Below are 6,528 nucleotides of genomic sequence, written 5' to 3' on the forward strand. Positions count from 1 at the left end.
AGGTCTGTGGGGAAAGTTAAAGAATTAGCACTGAATTCAACTCAATTTTGGATAACTTTTACAAATAAGAGTAACAATTAATAAGCAGAAAATAATTAAAACATAAAATTCCTGGATCCTAGATAAATATTATAGGAAGTACAGTGGTCTTTATGTTACAGCACTGAGGAATAAAATAAAAATTTTGAGCAATCATAGAAACATAAGTGAGAAAGTGAAATAAAATTTGATTTATATCTGCAAAATACTGGGAAACTGAAAGCTGAAAGATCAGTTAGGAGGCTAACGCAACTACCTAGGTAGGAATTAGTAATAGCCCAAATTTGAAAGGTGGCACTGACAATGGGAAGAAAAGTTCAGATGCAAAAGACATTATGAAAGATAAATTCATAGAACTTGATGACTGAGCCAAGGAAGAGGGATGTGTAAAAACTATTTTGAGGTTTTGGGTCTGGGAGAATACTGATACATGCTACAACCAGAATAAGAAAATCAAAAAGGAGTTAATTTGTTGAAGTTTCTTGAGAAGATACTGTGTGTTCTCTTTTCAACACATTAAATGTTCTTCAACTGGGCATCTGTTGCTCTGGCCACTTACCATTCACCATGGTACTTTTAGTAGCATATGTATTTTTCTTTGGCAAACCACTGCTCCTTTCATCCTCAGCTGACTCCTCCTCCAGTTACCAAATGGGCCATCAGTCTGGAAGACTGCATTGCATTTCCATAGATCCACTGATTAATTCGGGGGCATATATGACCCAATTGGAGGCAGTTTTACAAAATAGTATTTTGCTGTAACAGTTGGGAGAGAAACAAGTGCTTTTTTCACTCGCTTCTTAGAGTTAGCATGGTGTGACTGGTGAAAATGAAGGTAAGCCAGCAAAAGGCAGCGATAAAAATGGACCAAGCCCAGTTTCTGATGACTTTGTTTGACCTTGAATTCAGGTCTCCTGTACTTTCAGTACACGAGAAGACAAATTCCTTTTGGCCTTAAACAAGTTTACTCTGGTCTGACAGTTAAAAAGCACAACAATTTCTCTACAAAAGCAATGTGCAGAAATGGAGCTCCTTATCCTACAAATTGAGAAGAGAGGAGGAGGGGGGAAAGAAAATAAGAGCTTCCTGAAAAACTAAATCTTATCTTTTATGGGAAGCAAAAATATATATTTGCCCATTTTTAAAGGTGAATATCTGTTAAATTTTTTTCAATCTTTTCTCATCTCTCTAAGTACATGTCATAGTTCTACGGACATGTGCATTTGCTAAAGTATGTCATTACATTTACTTGATATTGCAATCTCCCTCAAATCCATAAGCAAGTCCTTCTCTGACATGTGTTCTTTCATAAACCCACAAATTGCTACTGGAGGGGTAATAGTATATTCCCTCTTTGGAGTGTTGGTATTTCCAAAGAGGGCCATGTCTTCATTTGTACCCTGCCTTTTCCATTAGAATTCCAGGGAACGAAACCCCAGAATCAAAAGTAGGAAGATGAATGCTTGAGTAACCAGCATCATCAGCACATGTGGTATGCTTCATTTGATACTTTCTTTAAAAAGTAAAACCAAAGTCTACATTTTTTACTAAAATGACTAGTTCTTGTCTTTCCAGGAGCTGATCTGTTCTTTTATTTTTATAGACTACTGTTATTCTTTCAATAAATTATTTTTTCTTGCTTAAGTAAATAATTTGCTTGCAAAATATATAATCATAATTAAATTAATTTAATATTTAATTGTAATTAAATATTATATTAAATATATTGTGTATTATATTAAATATTTTAAAGTTAAATATTTTAATTATAAATTGCATAGTTAAATAAATATAATTATATCTATCCTAGAATGAATTAATAAACAAAAATATGTAAAAAAATTTCTGCACATATATGTACTCTGCTAATATATGTTTTATGCAAAAACAGATTTATAGAACTATATCTTGCAAATAAAAGATGACAATGGATACAGTTCAATTACTTTTCAATGAAATGATCTTTTCTTGTCTTTAATGCAAAAGAGAACTTAATATTTGAATTAATCAATCAATCAGGAAAAAGGATTTAATAAGTTTCAGTTTTTCAGCATTACAAGTTATTTAGAATAATTACATCATAAAGCCCCTTTATTACCAAATACACAACCTAGATAGTGATAGAAAATAAATGGAAGAATTAAGAAGGCAACATTAAGCTGAAAGGAAAACATTGGCAAGTACATAAGCTAAAATAGCCAAAATAAAGATGAACAACTTCTGAACCCTTCCTACTGGCATCCCAGATTCAGCAGGCATCCCAGATTCGGCATGTGCAAAACAGAATTTCTGATCTTTTCTTTAATGCCAATTCCCAACAAAATCTGCTGAAAGCCATCTTTACCATGTTGACTGTTCACCCATTCCATTTGTTCAGACTAAAATTTTTTGTGCCATCTTCAAATCTACACTTTCTCTCATATCCACAACTAATATGAAAGGAAATCCTATTGGATCCACCTGCAGGCTATCACTTCTTTTTTTTTTTTTTCCAGATTATCACTTTCTACCACTCTTTTGCTCCCACCATGCTCTGAGCCACCACATCTCTCATATGTGTTATCGAAGTCACCTTCTAACTGATTGTTTTGCTTCTGCTCTCGTTCCCTTATGATCTGTTCTTTCAACGTTTATTTATTTTTGGGACAGAGAGAGACAGAGCATGAAAGGGGGAGGGGCAGAGAGAGAGGGAGACACAGAATCGGAAACAGGCTCCAGGCTCTGAGCCATCAGCCCAGAGCCCGACGCGGGGCTCGAACTCACGGACTGCGAGATCGTGACCTGGCTGAAGTCGGACGCTTAACCGACTGCGCCACCCAGGCGCCCCTGATCTGTTCTTAATGCAATAGCCAGAGGTATCCCTTTAAAACTCATCAGGTAATTTCACTCCTCTGCACAGTAAAAATAAAAGTCTTCATGAGGGCTTACAACATTGTATAGGACCTGCTATTGCTGTGACCACACCTATCACTCTTCCCCTGACCACAGAGACCTCTTTGCTGTTGCTCAAACATATCAGGTAACAAACCACATAAGGAACTTTGTGCAAAACCTCTCTTCCTGGAAAGTTCCCCATCCCCCTCATTGTCTTCAAGTCTTGTTTCAATTGTAATCTATTTTGTAAGCTATACTCTGATCATCCACTTGGTATTGTATCTCCATGGGGTGCCTGGGTGGCTCAGTAGGCTAAGCATCTGGCTCAGACCATGATTTCATGGTGCGTGGGTTTGGGCACCAGATTAGGCTCTCTGCTGTCAGCACAGAGCCCACTTCAGATATCCTGTCCTCCTCTCTCTCTGCTCCTCCCCTGCATTCTCTCTTTCTTTCTCTCTCAAAAATAAACATTTTCTAAAAATTAAAAAAAAACAACAAATTGCACCTCTAGATATTTTCAATCCACCTTCCCTACATTTTAATTTCCCATAACACTGTCATCTTCTTTAAAAATGTGAAATAATCTACCTCTTTATTTTGTTTATTGACTGTCTTTTCTTGCTCTTACATAAGCTGCACAAGGGCAACAGTCCTTGCCTGTTTTGTTCACTGACTTTACTCCAAGAGCCTAGAACAGATGCTGAATAAATATTTTTTGAATTAATTGAATAGAAGCTGCATCATGCTTGTAGAGGCTAACACATAGATTTGGAATGAAATTATATTACCTCTCATTTAAATCTGACATTTTAAAATCTTTTATAAAGTCTTAGTCATTACAGCAACAACATATGGTGGATAATGTTATCACCCCACTTTCACATGAGGAAACTAAGGCCTAAGTAACTAAAGCAAGATCACATAACTGATAAATGATAAACCCAAAATTTGAACACCTGTTATTTGAGGCAGGAATCAGGCATATTTAACACTCTGTCATCTTACCTTTATTGAATACATTTGGGCAAGTCATTTACAGGCCATGAGCTTCTTTTCTCTCATCAGTTAAATAGGGATACCAGTGTTCCCCATATATTATTGCAGTAAGAAGCAGAGATAATATTTGTATTATTCGCCTGGCAAATAATTGTAATATTGCAAATATTTGTAATATTTTCCTGGGAAATAATAGGCAGTAATTAAATGAAAATACTATTCTAATCCTTCCCATATTTACAGTAAGAGATGTCTTAAGTAAGCTCAATCCTTGTGGGATGTATCTCTCTCTCTTTAAAAAACATGCAAGAATGAGGTCAGGGCTCAATGTAAAGGATCAAGAAAATTGTTTATTCAATTTTAATTTAGAATTTAGGCTAGAAGTCAAAGTTCTTTCTCAAAGAGCAGAACTAGGCTCTAGCTAATAATAAATGGTCTGTTTTCTAGAGTGTTCTTTATGCATACTTCCTTAACCAAGCAGCCAGGGTCACAGGGATCTTGGGAAAGATTCAATGACTTAGAGAAATCTATCACAGACCCAGATGGAAAGCCAGGGGCCCCACATCTCCATTTCACTCTACCACTTATCCACCAGGTACTCTTGAGTATATCACCTCTCTGTGCATTACAAACTATAAATGAAACTCATAGAGCTAATGCTTACATAGTGCTGACTCTGTGCCAGACACTCTCCTTGTATCTTAGCTCCTTTGATCCTCCAAACAACTTTCCAGTTAGGAAAAAAAGACATCACTGAGGGTTGGGGTCACCAGATGATGACGAGAAAGAGCTGATTTCCGAAGGACAGAAAATTTCCATAAGCAGAGAGGCAAGATTACATTTCCAGAGGAATGACAGCATTGATGCTGTGTTAATAAACATGCATTGAGTACTGGTTGGCAGACACCTGCTAATGCTATGTGCATTCCAAATATATATGTAAAGCATGACTTTTAATGGAAGAAGTTTATGGATTTTACAGCCTAGATGGAAAGAAAGACAAGGAGACATTTAATCATTGTGTAGGGCCAATTGTCACAAATATAAAAGAAACGCAACAAAATCTTGGAAGCAAAGAGAAAGGAAAGATCCACTATTTTAGTGGAAATGAGAGAATATTTGATAAAGTACATGATACATGAATATGAGAGACAATGAGGATTTTGGTAAATAAGGATGAATTTAAGGGCATTCCCAGCAGAGAAACAATCTCAGTGTAAACATGCTTGTATAAAGAGCAAATGGCTCAAAGACAGAAATGCATGAAGAGTATAAAGGGCATTAAAGAGGAATGTATACAAAAAGACTTTTAATAGTGTTATTGTAAGTCCAGTTAAAGACTATAATACTTTCAGGGGTCATTTCTATAGTTCATTACTAGAGAAGATTCTCTGAACGTGAAGAATACCAGAAATCATGAGAAGGAGATGCAGTGTCCTTTCCTGAGCATGAAGCTGGCTTTGAGTGCTGCTTTTACAGCTGCTCTTTGCCCTTGATGATTGTTCTTTTCCCACTTTGGGTGAATAAAAGAGAAAGGACACCATCTGAGTGGTTTCTAAAAAAAAAAAAAAAAAAAAAAAAAAAAAAAAAAGTAAGTCCAGTTTAATGAGAAAAATAAATGGTTGAAAGGAGGGAGAAAGTCTTCCTTGCAGTTCAGGCAATGAATTCTGCTTTACAAATGCTGTGTGTGGGGAGGGTGTGTGTGTGTGTGCGTGTGTGTGTGTGTGTGTGTGTGTGTGTGTGTGTGTGTGGGTGTGTGGGTGCGAGAGAAAGAGAGAGAGAAATACAGACTTAGTAGTTGTTGTACACATGGAACTATCACTGAGGAAAACCAAGAGCTTGCTGACATTTTCTCTCTCTTCTCTCTCTAAATTGCCACATCATAAGTACTTCACTTTTCAAGGAAACATAGTAGACTCATTGATCCCACAGTAAAGCAAATTTATTCTTAAAGGACCAAAGTAAATACAATGGCTTTAATCAGCTCTAAGAAAACATAGTCAGCATTCTCTTCCTTCCCCTGCCTCAAGTGCGTTTGAGGCAGTGCAAGGTCTAAGTTTGAGCAGATGGATGGAAGTTTGAGCAAGTAATTACAAGCTGCAACACAATTTCCTTAAAACGACACACATACTAGACAAATACTTATTTGTGGTTATAGAGTGGGTAAAGTTACTATAAAAATAGTAGCACACCTTATAATAGTGCTGTATGCCATAATTTACCTTTGCTATATCTGAAGTGTCATATCTTGTTCCAGACTTAATATTTAGTAACTAACAATTTAATGTACAAATCTCCAGCCTAAGAAGCAGAATAATTAGAAGAGGCAAGCCCCCCTTTTCACATGAAAAAAGTATAGTGGACCATGCAAAATGCCTGAGGATTATACAGAAGAGAGAGGTGATTTTTAGTTATGAAAAATGTCTGGCAATTTTCTTTCTTTTTTAAGTTTATTTGTTTATTTTGAGAAAGGGAGAACAGGGGAGGGGCAGTGAGAAGGGGAGAGAGAGAGAATTCTAAGCAGGCTCTGTACTGACAGATGCAGGCTCAAACTCGTGAACCCGTCAGACATTTCATTGACTGAGCCACCCAGGCACCCTGGGGAAATTTAAAATTAAC

General features: G+C 36.5%; 1 non-coding gene across 1 annotated transcript; it reads left to right on the forward strand.

Annotated features, from left to right (window-relative positions):
• Window positions 1-5,245: 5,245 nt before the first annotated feature.
• LOC111561995 lies at window positions 5,246-5,462 on the forward strand. Its single transcript, XR_002745068.1, has one exon. It is a non-coding gene; the product is annotated as a small nucleolar RNA U3 (small nucleolar RNA).
• The last annotated feature ends 1,066 nt before the right edge of the window (window positions 5,463-6,528 follow it).

The sequence above is a fragment of the Felis catus genome, chromosome C1, assembly GCF_018350175.1.
Source record: "Felis catus isolate Fca126 chromosome C1, F.catus_Fca126_mat1.0, whole genome shotgun sequence".
NCBI classification, from domain to species: domain Eukaryota; kingdom Metazoa; phylum Chordata; class Mammalia; order Carnivora; family Felidae; genus Felis; species Felis catus.